General features: G+C 45.2%; 1 non-coding gene across 1 annotated transcript; it reads right to left on the bottom strand.

The window, feature by feature from the left end:
• Positions 1-8,785: 8,785 nt before the first annotated feature.
• On the bottom strand, positions 8,786-8,858 carry TRNAK-CUU. The gene has a single exon. It is a non-coding gene; the product is annotated as a tRNA-Lys (tRNA).
• Positions 8,859-18,033: the final 9,175 nt, after the last annotated feature.

Genomic DNA, 18,033 nt, shown 5'->3' with positions numbered 1-18,033 from the left:
CGGGTCATGATCCCAGGGTCCTGGAATCGAGTCCTGCATGGGGCTCCTTGCTAAGCGGGGAATCTGTTTCTCCCTCTGCCTCTCCTTTTGTTTCTCCCGCTGCTCATGCTCTCCCTCTCTCTCAAATAAATAAATAAAATCTTTAAAATTTGCTAAGAAGGTAGATTTTATGTTAAGTGTTCCTATCACAAAATAATGATGATGATAAAAAGGGCAGGAGGAAACTTCTGGAGGTGGTGGATACATTTATGACCTAAATTGTGATGAGGGGTATATGGTTATCTGCAAACTCATCAGGTTGTATGCATTAAACAGGTACAGTTTTGTTGTGTGTGTGTGTGTGTGTGTGTGTGTTGTTGTTTTTTATATGCCAGTCATACCTCAATAAAATGGTTTTTTAAAAAATTAAAAGGTTGGAAACAAACAACAAAGTTGTTCATTAAAGGAGCCAAATCTGGCAAGAAGGGGCTTGTATTAGTCCCCTCCTTGCTCAGTGGTTGGCTGGGAGCAGCCTGTAGGAAGAGTGGTTCCCAGTCCAGTGTGGGGTGGGTTAGGGATGCCTGCAGCCCTAGCCCTCAGTCACGCATGCGCCCTAAGCAAGACATCTGACTGGCGTGTTTTCCTGGCCATCACAAGCCTCCCGCCAGGTCCCCTGAAGGCTGCTTATATCACTATTGTTTGTATGTCTTGTGAGTCATGGACTAACAAGGCTGGAATGAACCTCAGAGATGATGTCATTGAATCTCCTCATTTTATTTTTTTTTAAAGATTTTATTTATTTATTTGTCAGAGAGAGAGAGGGAGAGCGAGCGAGCACAGGCAGACAGAATGGCAGGCAGAGGCAGAGGGAGAAGCAGGCTCCCGGATGAGCAAGGAGCCCGATGTGGGACTCGATCCCAGGACGCTGGGATCATGACCTGAGCCGAAGGCAGCTGCTTAACCAGCTGAGCCACCCAGGCGTCCCGAATCTCCTCATTTTAAAGATGAAGAAAGAGAGACTCAGAAATTTTAAATAAACTTTCCCAAGGTAACACATTTCATATTCCTGGCCGCAGGATTAGGTGCCAGGGGTCCTGACCCGCTGTGCGGGGACGAGCAAAGCTGTGCCTTCCCTTTCTAGGAGCTCTGTGGAGGCAGGGTCCCAGGTAGTACAACCGAACAGCTCACTGATACTAGAGTCAGAATGATTATGCAGATTTGACCCCTGTATGACGTACTTGTGTAACACTGAGAACACCATATAATGAAAAATACCCCACGGAACCTCCACGTCCTGCTTTGGGGAGTGGTCTGCATGTTGGCAGCATTCATCTTGTGTATAGAATCCCCTCGGGAGGTGCCTCGGTGGCTCAGTGGGTTAAGCCTCTGCCATTGGCTCAGGTCATGGTCTCAGGATCCTGGGTTGGAGGCCTGCATCAGGTCTCTGCTCAGCAGGAGCCTGCTTCACCCTCTCTCTGCCTGCCTCTCTGCCTACTTGTGATCTGTCTGTCAAATAAATAAATAAAATCTTAAAAAAAAAAAAATATCCTCAGACATCTCGGAGAGGAGAACCATTCTAGGCAATTTTGGGATAGTTCAACTTGGCGTCATCTCCTCCTCCCCCCGCCTCCTCCTCCTCTTTTTCCCATACTGCCTTTCCCACCTTTGCCCCCATCTTTCCCTTCTAAATAAATGACATCTCTCTTTAGTTGAACAACTGTCCAAACTAAAAACATGGGAACCTTCCTTCATTCTTCTTGCCCTTTCTCCCCACATCTAATGAGCAGATTCAGTTGGCTCTATCTCCAAAACACGAACAATGTCTGTCCATTTTTCTCCATGTCCACTGCTGCCACTTGGGTCCCAGCCACCATTGGCTCTCACTTGTACCACTAGGGCGACCTCCTATCATTTTTCCTGCTTCTCTTACATGCAGCAGCAGCCAGAGAATATTTGTAAAATGTCAATCAGATTACATCACACACTCATTTAAACCCCTAGTGCCCTTAAAATAAAATATGCATTTGGGGCACGTGAGTGGCTCAGTCAGTAAAACGTCTGACTTTGGCTTAGGTCATGATCTTGGGGTCCTGGGATTGAGCCCTGTGTTAGGCTCCCTATCCAGCCTGTGTCTGCTTCTCCTTCTCCCACTGCCTCTCCCCCAACTCATGCTCCCTCTCTCTCCCTCAAATAAATAAGTAAAATCCTTAAAAAAAAAAAAAGTAAAATCTGCATTCTTTACCATGCCTTACAAAGCCCTTTATGACCTAGGCCCTGCTTACCTTGCTGATCTTGGCTTCTACCACTGCCCTATTCAATCACTGTATAACAGCTCTGCTGACTCTTGTTCTCTCCCTTAAATATGCCAAACTCTGTCCTGAGCTCCTTTGTTTTTCACACTGCTTGGAATTTTCTCCCTAGGACTTCTCTCAACTGGTTCCTGGATTCAGGTTTCAGTTCAAATGTCACCTTCTCAATGAGGCCTTCCCTGGCCATCCAAACAAAAGTGGTCCCCATCCCACCATTATCCTCTATTACCCTGTTTTATCTTTTTCATGCCACTTACCATCCGCTGACTCTAATTTATCTCTTATCTCCCCCATCTAGAATGTTAGTTTCTCTCTCTCTTTTTTTAAAGATTTTATTTTTGAGTAATCTCTACACCCGATGTGAGGCTTGAACTAACAACCCCAAGATCAAGAGTCATATGCTCTACCCAGTGAGGCAGCCAGGTGCCCCTAGAATGTCAGTTTCATCGGAGAAGGGGCTGTGTCTGTTTAGTTCCTGGCTGCATCCCTAATGCCTGTCTGTCCCAGCCTGGTGCAGGCTGGGGTCTCAAAAATCCATATGAGTGAATGAATGGTGGCTTCCATGTACACAGTCTGTGCACATCCAGTGTTGCTGTAGATTTTGGTCATTGACTTAGATGATCTTGGCTTTTACTATCCAACATCCCAATGCTGGGGTTATTGTCTCAAACACTGTCAGTTGTCCCTGTTGACTCCAACTCTCAACTGATAGACAATGTTTGCTATTTGACAATGGGATATGTGTAATTTCAAAAGAGAATGTTTTATAAACAAAGTGTGAGGAGCCCCCTGCCCTCTGATGACTACTATCCTAATTTTATTGCATTGGGGACTGATAATTTTTTGTTAACTTCTAAATTCAGTAAATACCTCCCTCCCCTATCACATTTATGCAAGCTGACATCTCTAACAGAGAAGCAGTCATGTTCTTTGAAAAACAATTAGTATTGGGGCGCCTGGGTGGCTCAGTGGGTTAAGCCTCTGCCTTCTGCTCAGGTCATGATCCTAGGGTCCTGGGATCAAGCCCCGCATCGGGCTCTCTGCTCAGCAGGGCCTCCCGCCAGGTCCCCTGAAGGCTGCTTATATCACTATTGTTTGTATGTCTTGTGAGTCATGGACTAACAAGGCTGGAATGAACCTCAGAGATGATGTCATTGAATCTCCTCATTTTATTTTTTTTTAAAGATTTTATTTATTTATTTGTCAGAGAGAGAGAGGGAGAGCGAGCGAGCACAGGCAGACAGAATGGCAGGCAGAGGCAGAGGGAGAAGCAGGCTCCCGGATGAGCAAGGAGCCCGATGTGGGACTCGATCCCAGGACGCTGGGATCATGACCTGAGCCGAAGGCAGCTGCTTAACCAGCTGAGCCACCCAGGCGTCCCGAATCTCCTCATTTTAAAGATGAAGAAAGAGAGACTCAGAAATTTTAAATAAACTTTCCCAAGGTAACACATTTCATATTCCTGGCCGCAGGATTAGGTGCCAGGGGTCCTGACCCGCTGTGCGGGGACGAGCAAAGCTGTGCCTTCCCTTTCTAGGAGCTCTGTGGAGGCAGGGTCCCAGGTAGTACAACCGAACAGCTCACTGATACTAGAGTCAGAATGATTATGCAGATTTGACCCCTGTATGACGTACTTGTGTAACACTGAGAACACCATATAATGAAAAATACCCCACGGAACCTCCACGTCCTGCTTTGGGGAGTGGTCTGCATGTTGGCAGCATTCATCTTGTGTATAGAATCCCCTCGGGAGGTGCCTCGGTGGCTCAGTGGGTTAAGCCTCTGCCATTGGCTCAGGTCATGGTCTCAGGATCCTGGGTTGGAGGCCTGCATCAGGTCTCTGCTCAGCAGGAGCCTGCTTCACCCTCTCTCTGCCTGCCTCTCTGCCTACTTGTGATCTGTCTGTCAAATAAATAAATAAAATCTTAAAAAAAAAAAAATATCCTCAGACATCTCGGAGAGGAGAACCATTCTAGGCAATTTTGGGATAGTTCAACTTGGCGTCATCTCCTCCTCCCCCCGCCTCCTCCTCCTCTTTTTCCCATACTGCCTTTCCCACCTTTGCCCCCATCTTTCCCTTCTAAATAAATGACATCTCTCTTTAGTTGAACAACTGTCCAAACTAAAAACATGGGAACCTTCCTTCATTCTTCTTGCCCTTTCTCCCCACATCTAATGAGCAGATTCAGTTGGCTCTATCTCCAAAACACGAACAATGTCTGTCCATTTTTCTCCATGTCCACTGCTGCCACTTGGGTCCCAGCCACCATTGGCTCTCACTTGTACCACTAGGGCGACCTCCTATCATTTTTCCTGCTTCTCTTACATGCAGCAGCAGCCAGAGAATATTTGTAAAATGTCAATCAGATTACATCACACACTCATTTAAACCCCTAGTGCCCTTAAAATAAAATATGCATTTGGGGCACGTGAGTGGCTCAGTCAGTAAAACGTCTGACTTTGGCTTAGGTCATGATCTTGGGGTCCTGGGATTGAGCCCTGTGTTAGGCTCCCTATCCAGCCTGTGTCTGCTTCTCCTTCTCCCACTGCCTCTCCCCCAACTCATGCTCCCTCTCTCTCCCTCAAATAAATAAGTAAAATCCTTAAAAAAAAAAAAAGTAAAATCTGCATTCTTTACCATGCCTTACAAAGCCCTTTATGACCTAGGCCCTGCTTACCTTGCTGATCTTGGCTTCTACCACTGCCCTATTCAATCACTGTATAACAGCTCTGCTGACTCTTGTTCTCTCCCTTAAATATGCCAAACTCTGTCCTGAGCTCCTTTGTTTTTCACACTGCTTGGAATTTTCTCCCTAGGACTTCTCTCAACTGGTTCCTGGATTCAGGTTTCAGTTCAAATGTCACCTTCTCAATGAGGCCTTCCCTGGCCATCCAAACAAAAGTGGTCCCCATCCCACCATTATCCTCTATTACCCTGTTTTATCTTTTTCATGCCACTTACCATCCGCTGACTCTAATTTATCTCTTATCTCCCCCATCTAGAATGTTAGTTTCTCTCTCTCTTTTTTTAAAGATTTTATTTTTGAGTAATCTCTACACCCGATGTGAGGCTTGAACTAACAACCCCAAGATCAAGAGTCATATGCTCTACCCAGTGAGGCAGCCAGGTGCCCCTAGAATGTCAGTTTCATCGGAGAAGGGGCTGTGTCTGTTTAGTTCCTGGCTGCATCCCTAATGCCTGTCTGTCCCAGCCTGGTGCAGGCTGGGGTCTCAAAAATCCATATGAGTGAATGAATGGTGGCTTCCATGTACACAGTCTGTGCACATCCAGTGTTGCTGTAGATTTTGGTCATTGACTTAGATGATCTTGGCTTTTACTATCCAACATCCCAATGCTGGGGTTATTGTCTCAAACACTGTCAGTTGTCCCTGTTGACTCCAACTCTCAACTGATAGACAATGTTTGCTATTTGACAATGGGATATGTGTAATTTCAAAAGAGAATGTTTTATAAACAAAGTGTGAGGAGCCCCCTGCCCTCTGATGACTACTATCCTAATTTTATTGCATTGGGGACTGATAATTTTTTGTTAACTTCTAAATTCAGTAAATACCTCCCTCCCCTATCACATTTATGCAAGCTGACATCTCTAACAGAGAAGCAGTCATGTTCTTTGAAAAACAATTAGTATTGGGGCGCCTGGGTGGCTCAGTGGGTTAAGCCTCTGCCTTCTGCTCAGGTCATGATCCTAGGGTCCTGGGATCAAGCCCCGCATCGGGCTCTCTGCTCAGCAGGGAGCCTGCTTCCTCCTCTCTCTCTGCCTGCCTCTCTGCCTACTTGTGATCTCTGTCTGTCAAATAAATAAATAAAATCTTTAAAAAAAACACTTAGTGTTAAGTCTCAACACTTTTACATAAATTTTTAACAACCTCAAAACTAAATTCAGTATCCAAAGGTAATAAAATAAGGTAAACTACAATGATCATGTGAGCAAGAAACAAAATGCTGGTCCATGAGCAGACAAAAATTTCTTCAATTTGGGGGGTGGGTCAGGAGGGTGCTGGGGTGCGGGGGATGACATCGTTTTGTACTGATCACCAGTCCCCAAGGACTCAGGAGTCTTACTGATGGAACTCTATCCAGAATAAAAGGGGAGGGAAACTTTTCTAAGAATGCTCACCATCCTAGACATTTCTGCTTTCTTCTCCCAAGGAATGTGAACTATCTTGTTTTACATTTTTTTATTCTATCATTTAATCCATTTGCATGGCACTGTTGCAAAGCATTTGAAAAACACATTCCAAAGCAGAATTCACTGGCAGTAAAGCCATTGACTTCAAAATCCAGTGTCCAGCAGGGCCGTGCACCTAGTGGGCAACTCAACAAGTGTACTAACCAGATCCAGAAGTCCGGAAAAGATCTTGAAATAAGATGGATCCCTAGGTCCCAATGGCTCAGTCATTGTTTTGAGAACTCTAAAACAATATGAGTTGAAATTTCCACATGTACCCACTCAAGAATTATCCTAGGCAGAGACCAATAGACCACATGCTAATACTGTCAAAAGCCCATAGTGAGACTTAGATGTAAAGATGGTGGGCAGGTTTCCTGCAGACAAAGAGAACATTCACTTTTCTAATTCTGTACACATTGTATCTGTAAAATGGAGGTTATGGTGTGTGTCTGTCCCTGGATCTCCCCTGAGGGGTAGGGATTACAGACTCTTGAAAGTTGGAGGTGGTGTTTGTGTTGTTGCCAGGTGGGGACCAAAGGCAAAAAGCAGTTGTTCCTGTGATTAGGTCCAGATTAAGAACAGCTTTATGGGCTAGGGCTGACATCTTGAATCCTATCCTTCTGCGGATAAGCAGATGCTGCAATTCACTGAGGGCAGGGATAATTGATTCTCTTGCTACTGGGCCGAGGAGGAGAGAAGCAGCTGGGGTTTGCAACTGTTGTGGCAGATCGATTTCAATGGAGGCCTGGTTTGAAGAAGCCCGTTGCAGGAGCTGGGCCAAGAGACAGAGGCGTGGGTGACCACGGTGATTCCCAGGGGGAGGAACCTGAGTGACACCCTACCTGAACCCGGGGGAGTGAGAGTCACACCCTGGTTCTTGATCCTGAAGTTATCAGTCACAGCTGCGGGAGCAAGCCTCTGGCTTGAGCAAGTACAAAGTACAAAGAAATGGAAGGAATTCCGCCCCCATGTGCACACACACACACACACACAGGCTCAGACCTAGAAACCTAGAGCTTCCTTTCTGCAGACAGAGGGTGACTGGCAGTATGCATAGATCTATAGACTCCACTTCTTCTGGGCATACATTTCCCAGCCTCCCTTGCAGCAAGGGTGGCCACGTGACTGAGTTCCTGCCAATGAAACGTGAGCGGAAGTGGGCCTCTCTCAGGTGTGGCCCGCAGACCTCCCACCTGCCGTCGTGGCCCTCTCTTTTCATCCACTGGATGGAGAGAGCTTTGGGCAGCTGAGGGACGGGGGAGCTGTGGGTGGGGGGAGCCGGACCCTGAATGACTACAGTCCTCGGAGTAGGATTTGGGGATTCCTACAATTAACGTACCCTGAGTAACACACTTCTGGGACTGCAACTAAACCTTTCCCTGAAAGAGCCTTGCAGAGCCTCACTGATGGACCTGCTGGCTGGTCAGAAGTGGTTCCACCTGCGGAAGCTGCCCCTCAGGGCGCTTGCGCTGCAGGGCCTCCGGGCCTCCCCTTCTGCGTGCGCCTGCTTCCAGGGGCTGCAGCGGGGCAGGGGTTGGAGGCGGCGGAGGTGAGGGGAGCGGCCTCTCGCACCAGGCAGGGTGATGGTGCTGCGGCTTCTCTCTCTCCGGGGACATGGAGAGAGTTCTTTGGATAAACTCCCATGCCTTTCCCTTCATATCCTGGGGTGTGTCTCTGTGGGTGTTTGCTTGTTTGTTGTTTGTTTGTTTGTTTGTTTGTTTAAGATTTTATTTATTTATTTGACGGACGGAGATCACTAGTAGGCAGAGAGAGAGGGGGAAGCAGGCTCCCTGCTGAGCAGAGAGCCCCATGCGGGTCTCAATCCCAGGACCCAGAGATCATGATCTGAGCTGAAGGCAGAGGCTTTAACCCACTGAGCCACCCAGGCGCCCCTGTTTGTTGTTTTTTTTAAACGTGTGTGTTAAAATACATAAAACATAAAATTTGCCATTTTTACCCTTTGCTTGTTTTTCTTCCTTGTATTACATTGTGGGGCCCTAAGCCTTGGTAAGGATCACATCCCCATTCAGCTTAGGTCAAAGACAATTTTCTTCTCTTTTGTTTTTATTTATTTTTTTTTAAGATTTTACTGATTTATTTAAAAGATAGAGGGAGAGAGAGCGTGCATACAACTGCGGGGAGGAGCAGAGGGAGAGGGACAAGAAGACTTGGGGCCAAATGTGGAGCCCCACAACCCCGAGATCATGACCTGAGATGAAATTAAGAGTCCCAAAGGTCAACCAACTGAGCCACCCAGATGCCCCTTTTCCTTTTCTTTTTTCTTGCTAAATGTAAGCTCTTTGCCTAACATGGGGCTTGAACCCATGACCCTGAGATCAAGAGTCACATCCTCTACCAACTGAGCCAGCCAGGCCCCCCAGAGACATTTTTGACAGCTACTCTTCCTCACACGTCCCAACATGGCACATGGTGGCCATCTTTCTTTCCCCTTCTCTGTTTCCAGAACAGCTTCCGGACTCCACCAGTGCAGGAGCTATAGACGGGCACTTCCTCATCTGTGTGGGGTTCCCACTCTATAGAAAATTCCCAAAGGTGTCTTGTTTTCATTCACCACCTAACACAAGCCTTAAGGTGTAATGAGCCTTTACCAAGTTAACTAGCAGGAAGTAGCCAATCAATTAGGGAGTCTCAAAGAGGAACACAAGGCCAGTTGGTGAGGTTTAAGTTTTGCTTCCAGAGGGGGTTTTGGTTAGGAAGGTTTTATACCCACTCCAGAGTTCAGTGACCCAGAAATAGCAATGTGTATGTGGATGGCAGCTTCTCTCTTGGTTCTCCCTCACTAACAACCACAATTACTCCCCACTTTTATTTTTTTTAAGATTTTCATTTTTTTAGCATAATCTCTATACCCACTGTGGGGCTTGAACTCATAACCCAGAGACCAAGAGTTGCATGCTCCATGACTGAGCCAGCCAGGCATCCCTACTCACCACTCTGGATACCCCCTTATAGAAAAACCGTATCTTTCATTGTTACTATTGAAGCCTCCAGAGTTCCACTGGGGCATAGTTTTTAGCACAAGTTAGAAAATTCTCTGACATCTGCAGCCTTGCCACAGCTTGCTTGGTGAAGAAGGCTAGACTTCAGCCTCCATCTGGACCCTGGTCAGGTGATTTGTGCAGTGCACAACTTGCACACCTGCAGCGTTGGCCCCTTCCATTTGACTCCTAAGTTTTCCTCCCAACATTGCCCTGAGTTATAACCAGTACCCCCCTCCTCCACATCATCAGTGTCATCCTGGGGGCTGAAAGGCATAGGCTTGGGGATCTTAAGGTGGCTGGAGGTGGAGGTGACTTGAATTACACTGTGTCAAATAGAATTCTGTGCACTGACCTGAGAACACAACTATCTCAACAACATTGTTCCTATGGGGGAAATGTATTCCTAGGGCTTTTCAAAAAACCAACTCAAAAAAAGTCATAGGACCTGACTTTAATGCATTTGACTTCCTTCTCATCCTTAAGTTTGTGAATGTCTGTGGCTCACTCTAACTTTGGCCGTGGCTGGCTCAGATTTGATCTTGGCTCTCTCAGACTTTGCCCTACAAGTTGCACAAACTGTGGAAAATAGATTTCTGGACATGTTTTCTTTGAAACTTGATCTCCTCACAGAGGATGTATCTTTGTAAATGACTGACTTAATTAAAAAGAGGGCAGGCACTGATTATATGCATTTTTCCTCTTGTAGGGTTATTTTGGTGTCTTCCCAGAAACTGATGTTTTGTGGCTGATGGGTGAGGAGGACAGATGTTTCAGCTTGGCCTTTCTCCTTGATATTCCTCATCTGGGCACCATCCTAGTATCAAGGGACAAACAAGCTGAACTCAACACCATCACTTGACCTCATTTCTGATTTATGAATTCTCCTGCAACCATGCAATTGGAGAAGAAGGCAGGCTCTGAAGTGTGTTTTGAATTTTAATATCTTTTCATACTGGCCTCTTTTTCTGTCAGCCACCATGTGTGTGCGTCTGCCTTAACTTGCTGACTAGAAAATTGAAACATACTTCTAGCTGGCAGCCAGGAACAAAGGGAAAAATTGTCTAAAGAGCTATTTAGCTGCCTGCATTGCCCCCCCCACCCCACCCCCGCCACACCCCCTCACTTATATGAACAACCCTCACAAGAATCTAAGCTGCTTTTGTATTAATGTCAGTCATGGCCTTTCTCACAGGGTTCTGTGAGCACTGGAACAGTAAGGATTCTGCCATCTTTGGGGGGGGAGGGTACTGTTCCGAGGGAGGAGGAGCTTGAGGGTGTCTCCCATCACCTGGCAAGCCAGATTCTGGGTGAAAAGAAGTGTCTAGAAACTGGCTCAAGGTTATGTCCTTTTAACTCTGTCTGCTTCCTGGCTCCTTGGAAGCCAGTCAGGATGGCTTCAAGGAATTGGCAGTGACTTCATCTGAAAGCATTTTCCTGAAACATGTAAATATTTATACCTCAGAGGACAGTCTGACTCCAGAAAGGCTGACCCCAGTGGTGCTCTGTGGAGGTAAAGCAGAACCCACAGAACATGCTCTGGGGCAACAAAGTCTTACCTACCTGTCAAGAGAATTTTGAATTCCAGTGACAGGAACGATCCATAACAGGAAAGTTCTGTAGGAGTGGAGAAGCGGGGTGGGTAGGAACCAGGCAGTGAGAGTCAGGTTTTGAGATGTGAAATTGCTTGTGGAGGAGGCACCCTGGAAATATCCTTACGAATGGCAATGGGTCTCTCGAGTTTGTCCTGCTCTGTGCTTTCTAATGGCCCGTTGGGGATGCTGGGCCCTGAGAGCCCTGGACAGAGAAAAGAGGCGGTCAGGTGTTCAACATAAGGGCTTCAGAGGACTGCGGGCCAACCTGGCATCAGGAGAGGAGAACAGCCCCCCTCAATCCTGGACCGGCCGCTGGGAAGCCTCGCTATTACCTGGTAATGGAGTGGAGGCAGCGAGTTCTTTCTGGAGATCCACAGGCCAGGCTGAGGCTTCTGCATGAAAAAGCTTCCTGATCATTCAGCACTTTCTTAAGACACCTGTGCTTTTTGGCTGCCACGAGGGGGGAAAAAAGCCAAGCTCTTGGCAGCCTCCTCTGATCTGGCATTAACAGCATCACACCAGTCACTTCCAGAGATTTATGATGCTTTCTTTGTGTGGTTCCCATGCAGACATTAAAATGTAAGATGAATTTTGTTCAAATGGTCTATGTTCTCTTTTCTGAGGGTTCCCAAGTGCTTGGCCATGCCTAACCGTAAATGGCTGCAAACCATATTGGTGAGCACAGTGGGGCCAAGCAGAGTCATTTCTGAGATTCTGCTGGTGCTAGAATTGCTCGCTTTATTCTTTCAGATAGCTGGAAGGCAACAGTCCTTTGACCACACTTAGAATTCATAAATTATGACATTTATAAACTTCCTGTTAGGAGCTCCTGGGTGGCTCAGTGGGTTAAAGCCTCTGCCTTTGGCTCAGGTCATGATCCCAGGGTCCTGGGATGGAGCCCCACATCGGGCTCTCTGCTCAGCAGGGAGCCTGCTTCTCCCTCTCTCTGCCTGCCTCTCTGCCTACTTGTGACCTCTATCTGTCAAATAAATAAAATCTTTAAAAGAAAACAAAAACCAACTTCCTGTTACCCCAGATTGGGCCCAGTTCCCACTCTAACGTTTCTCGTGCCTCCCTGAACCTTTCTTTCATGGATCGTATTACAGTTTTTAATTGTAGATTTATGTGCAATTCTTTATTTTACATCTTCCTCCCATTAGACTGTAAACTTTATGAGAGGACAGGCCACATTTGTTTTGCTCGTAACTGACTTTCAACACCAAGCACAGAGAATGACATACAGTTGGGATCCTGTAAATATTTATCCAACAAATGCACAAGTGAATGAATGAATGAATGAATGAATGAAGCTTGAAGATCAGAAAGAATAAGTCTAGTGCCATCACTTGTAGATGAAAACACAAAATTTAAATGATTTATCTAAGTCTATGAAACTTGGTTTTTGTTTTTGTTTTTGTTTTTTTGTTTTATATATATGAAGACACATGAAATTTGTCAATTAATTTGAAAGTATTAGTTACCCATATATTCTGTTGTATTAGGGGATCCAAAGGTGAATAAAATTCAATTCCTATTTTTTAAAAAAACAGCAGTTAGGAGCACTTGGCTCAGTTGGTAAAACATGTGACTGTTGATCTCGGGGTTGTGGGTTGGAGCCCCAGATTGGGTGTGGAGAGGACTTAAAAATAAAATCTTAAAAAAACAAAAACAAAAATAAAACAGCAGTTAAACTGTTAGGATAACAGTAATGACTATTCCCTAAATGCTTACCAAGACATTACTTCATTTAATACTTACAACAGTCCTATGAAGTAGATACTATTGCCCCCATTTAACAGATACGGAAAGATGAGCTCAGAAATAATACTGGTAGATTGTATTAAGCTTTTACTAGTTGCCAAAATTGTTCTACATGTTTTACCTCTATTTATAAGCCCATTTAATCCTCAAGGCTTGACTAGGGAAGGATCCACTTCCAGGCTCACTCATGTGACTGTGGTCAGGACTCAGGTCCTCACTGAGAGATGGCCAGAGACAATTCCTGGCTAAATGGGCATCTTTATAGTGGTAGTCACATGGGGCGCCTGGGTGGCTCAGTGGGTTAAAGCCTCTAACTTCAGCTCGGGTCATGATCCCAGGGTCCTGGGATCGAGCCCCGCATTGGGCTCTCTGCTTAGCAGGGAGCCTGCTTCCTCCTCTCTCTACCTGCTTCTCTGCCTACTTGTGATCTCTGTCAAATAAATAAATAAAATTTAAAAAAAAAGAAAAAGAAATATTATAGTGGTAGTCACAGCATGGCAGCTTGCTTTCCCTAGAGCAAGGGCTGAGAGAGACAGAGAGGCAGAAAAAGAGGCAGAGAGACAGAGATCAAAGGGAAAGTCTTGGTAATGTAATTTCAGAAATTACTTCCCATCACTTAATTATTGCTATGTTCTGTTCATTTTCTATTCTAGTCACTAGGTCCAGCCCATATCCAGTAAGAGGGTATTAAACAAGGGCTTAAATACAAGGAGGTGGAGATGACAGGTCATCCCAGAGGCTGCCTACCACAACAAGGTTAATCTGATAACCTAAAGTCGATCAGTATAATCTGTCATATAAATGGTATAAAGAAGAAAAATATGATCACTTCAATAAAGTATTTGATAAAATGTGATATTCATTGATGATTTAAAAAAAAAAAAAAACTTAACGGGGTGCCTGGGTGGCTCAGTCGATTAAGCATCTGCCTTCAGGTCAGTCAGGTCATGATCCCAGGACCCTGGTATTGAGCCCCGAGTTGGGGGTCCCTGCTCAGCAAGGGGCCTGCTTCTTCCTCTCCCTTGGCCTGCTGCTCCCCCTGTTTGTGCTCTCGCTCTCTCTGTCAAATAAATAAACAAAATCTTTAAAAACGAAACAAAACAAAAATTAACAAACTAGAAATGGAAGGTATTGTTCTTTTTCTCCTTCTCCTTCTCCTTCTCCTTCTCCTGCCCCTCCCCCTCCTTCTCCTCCTTCTTTTCTTTTTCTCCTTCTTCTTTTTCTTTTTCTTTTTATGGAGCCCAATGCAAGCCAAACTCAGGACTCTGAGATCAAGACCCATGCTGAAGCCAAGAGTCCGACCCTTACCGGACTTGGCTGGCCTGGTGCTCCTGGGATTGCTCATATTCTGATAAAGACCCGTGATAGATTGCATTAATAGCCTCACTTTCTCACTCCTCCTGTACCACACCCTTGCCACGTGACTTTATAGGATCCTCCCATCCTCGGCAAAGTTACTGTTGACTCAAGTGAGTCATATTTGGCAACAGTGTTTGAGATATTAGCAAATGTGCTCCTAGCAACATTCTGAGGTGGGATTGCCTACTGCAGTTTGCCCTTTTGTTCTACCATTTACTATGAGAAGGATCAACCCAAGCTAGCCCATTGGCTCCAGCACTTATTAAAAAATAAAAATTTTTTAAAAAAGGTAACATTTGCAATGGTATGAAAAATAATCAAATACCTAGGAGTAAAACAAAAGATTTTTTTTAACATCTCTGAATGGAAAACTATTGAGAGAAACTAATGAGCTATATATATATATATATTTTTTTTTTAAGATTTTATTCATTTATTTGACAGAGATCACAAGTAGGCAGAGAGGCAGGCAGAGAGAGTGAGAGAGAAGCAGGCTCCCTGCCGAGCAGAGAGCCCGATGCGGTACTCGATCCCAGGACCCTGAGATCATGACCTGAGCCGAAGGCAGCGGCCTAAACCACTGAGCCACCCAGGCGCCCCTATATATATATTTTTTTTAAATTTTATTTATTTATTTGACAGACAGAGTTCACAAGTAGGCAGAGAAGCAGGCAGAGAAGAGAGGAGGAAGCAGGCTCCCCGCTGAGCAGAGAGTCAGATGTGGGGCTGGATCCCAGGACCCTGGGATCATGTCCTGAGCTGAAGGCAGAGGCTTTAACCCACTGAGCCACCCAGGTGCCCCTAATGAAGCTATATTTTAAAACAAACACAAAAAAGAGGGTTAGATCATGTTCATGGATTAGAAGACCTTATATTTTATTTTATTTTTGTTTATTTTTTTAAGATTTTATTTATGTATTTATTTGATAGAGAGCACAAGCAGAGTGAGTAGCAGGCAGAAGCAGAGGGAGAAGCAGGCCTCCCGCCGAGCAGGGAGCCCAATGAGGGGCTTGATCCCAGGACCCCGGGATCAGGACCCGAGCTAAAGGCAGACACTTAACCAACTGAGCCACCCATGCGCCCCAAGACTCTATATATTAAATATGTCAGTTATTCCCAAATTGATCTCCCCAGTGCAAGTCCAATAAAATTCCAAAAAGTCTTTTGTGAAAATTTACATATTGATTTCAGAATATGTTTGGAAGTGCAAAACGGCGAAGAGTAACTAAGTCAATCTTGAAAAAATAATATGGGGAGATTTAATTTTCTCAAAAAAGTAAAACCAGTATAATTATTATTATATAATATTAAATCAATATAAGTAATTATAAACCAGGGTACCTGGCTGGCTCAGTCAGTGGAGCTTGCAACTCTTGATTGGAGCTCCATGCTGGGTATAGTGATTTTTTCTTTTTAAGATTATTTATTTATTTATTTGACAGAGAGAGAGACAGAGACAGCTAGCGAGGGAACACAAGCACCGGGAGTGGGAGAGAAGAAGCAGTCTGAAAGTTCCCCCAATAACGGGTCCATGATCAAAGGAATGAGACTGATACAAAGCGAAGGTCAAGCAAAGCTTTATTTCACCCCAAGCATCCAGAATCAAACTGACCAGCAGGGGCTGTCTCTTACAAAGAGGCAACCCCTCTCCGCCTTACAGACTAGCTTTTATAGAGCAAAGGCCATGTGGTTGGGCCTGGCCACACACAGGTGGCCAATGAGATTGTATCACACAGAGAAAGCTGCATAGTCCTGCTAGGTCACACACGAGTGACCAATTGAATTACAATTTACCCTAGTAGATATTTGTTTTTTTGTTTTTGTTTTGGTTTTTGGTTTTTTTACTTTTTTTTTTCCTAGGAAAAATGACCCTTGGATCTGGCTATGATTTTAAAAGGACAAAGGTCGTGTTGTGTGTGTTTGTGTGTGTGTGTGTGTCTCTGTACGGAGTTGTTTTTTTTTTTTCCTAGGAAAAATTACCCTAGTAGATATTTGAACTAGCCTATCACCTTGGTCAGAATTGGCTCCCAAAAGGCGGGACCCACACTCCTTGGTAGCTAGGGAGACAGTATGCACGCCCCACTGATTGGATGTCTCTACCTGGCCTGACCCACCCTTGTAGTTGGGCTTTGTTACCTTGGACTGGTTTCCCGGACTTGCTTTTAAGTAAGTCCCCTGGGTGGGGGGCAGGGTCAGTTTAAGTTTTACTGCATAAACAACAAAATCACTATTTAACCGGATGGAATTGCTCTGGCTAAATAGGTCCTTACACAGACTCCTTGGCCAGTGGGGAACCCAAGCAAGGCTTGATCCCAGGACGCTGGGATCATGACTTGAGCCGAAGGGAGACGCTTAAGGCCTGAGCTACCCAGGTGCCCCAGCATAGCAATTACTTAAAAATAAAATTTTAAGAGGGGTGTGTGGGTGCCTCAGTTGGTTAAGTATCTGACTTTTTTAAGATTTTATTTATTTATTTGAGAGAAAGAGAGAGCATGCAGTGGGGAGAGAATCCAAAGCAGACTCCACAGGGAGCATGGAGCCTAATTCAGGACTTGCTCTCACGCCAGGCGATCACAACCCAGAGATCATGACCTGCACTGAAGTCAAGAGTGGGATGCTTGAACAACGGAGCCACCCACGCATTCCAAGCTTCCAACTCTTGATTTTGACTCAGGTCATGATCTCAGGGTTGTGAGACTGAGCTCCGCCCTGGGCATGAAGCTTGCTTAAAATTCTGTCTCTCCCTCTCACTCTGCCCCTCCCAACTTGGCCCTGCCCCCACTCAGCTGCATACTCCAGCTATCTCTCTGTCAAATTGATTAATTAAAAATAAAATCTCAAAAGTGAAAAGGCAAAAAAGGAGAAAAAAAGAAAAGGCAAGTCTCTAAGTGGGAAAAATATATGTAACTAACAAAGATCTGTCCGGAACATATTATGAAGCCCTATAAATTCACAAGGGGAAAAAAAAAAACTAGAAAAATGGGGAAAAGAGATAAATAGATATATTCGCATCAAAAAAAAGAGTAGCCAATAAATACATTAAAATGTGCTGAACACAGGCACCTGGGTGGCTCAAGGGATTAAGCTTCTGCCTTTGGCTCAGGTTGTGATCCCAGGGTCCTGGGACCCAGCCCTATATCTGGCTCCCTGCTCAGCAGGGAGTCTGCTTCTCCTCCCTCCACGCCCCCAACTTGTGTGCTCACTCTCTCTCTCCAATAAATAAAATCTTAAAAAATAATAATAATAATAAAGTGTGCTGAATAGCACGAGTGAAGAAATGCAGATCAAGAAATTGCTAATTAAAACTATAAAGAAGGGAGCACCTGGGTGGCTCAGTTAAGCATCTGCCTTCAGCTCAGGTCATGATCCCAGGGTCCTTGGATCAAGCCCCACATCAGGCTCCCTGATCACTAGGAGTCTGCTTCTCCTTCTGTCTCTCTCCTCCTGCCCCTCTCTTCTGCTCCTGTGCTTGCATACTCTCTCTCTCTCTCTCTCTCTCAAATAAATAAAATCTTAAAATAAATAGGGGTAGGGACGCCTGGGTGGCTCAGTTGGTTAAGCAGCTGCCTTCCGCTCAGGTCATGATCCCAGCGTCCTGGGATCGAGTCCCACATCGGGCTCCTTGCTCATCAGGGAGCCTGCTTCTCCCTCTGCCTCTGCCTGCCATTCTGTCTGCCTGTGCTCGCTCTCTCTCTCTCTCTCTGACAAATAAATAAATAAAATTTAAAAATTAAAAAAATAATTAAAAATAAATAAATAAGTAGGGGCACCTGGCTGGCTCAGTGGGTGGAATATCTTACTCTTGATTTTGGTCTCATGCGTTCAAGCCCCCACG

This window comes from Enhydra lutris, unplaced genomic scaffold (genome assembly GCF_002288905.1).
Source record: "Enhydra lutris kenyoni isolate GAN:26980312 unplaced genomic scaffold, ASM228890v2 scaffoldscaffold7, whole genome shotgun sequence".
Taxonomy (NCBI): Eukaryota; Metazoa; Chordata; class Mammalia; order Carnivora; family Mustelidae; genus Enhydra; species Enhydra lutris.
The sequence above is the reverse complement of the archived record's forward strand: the minus strand, read 5'-3'. Positions and strand labels throughout refer to the sequence as shown.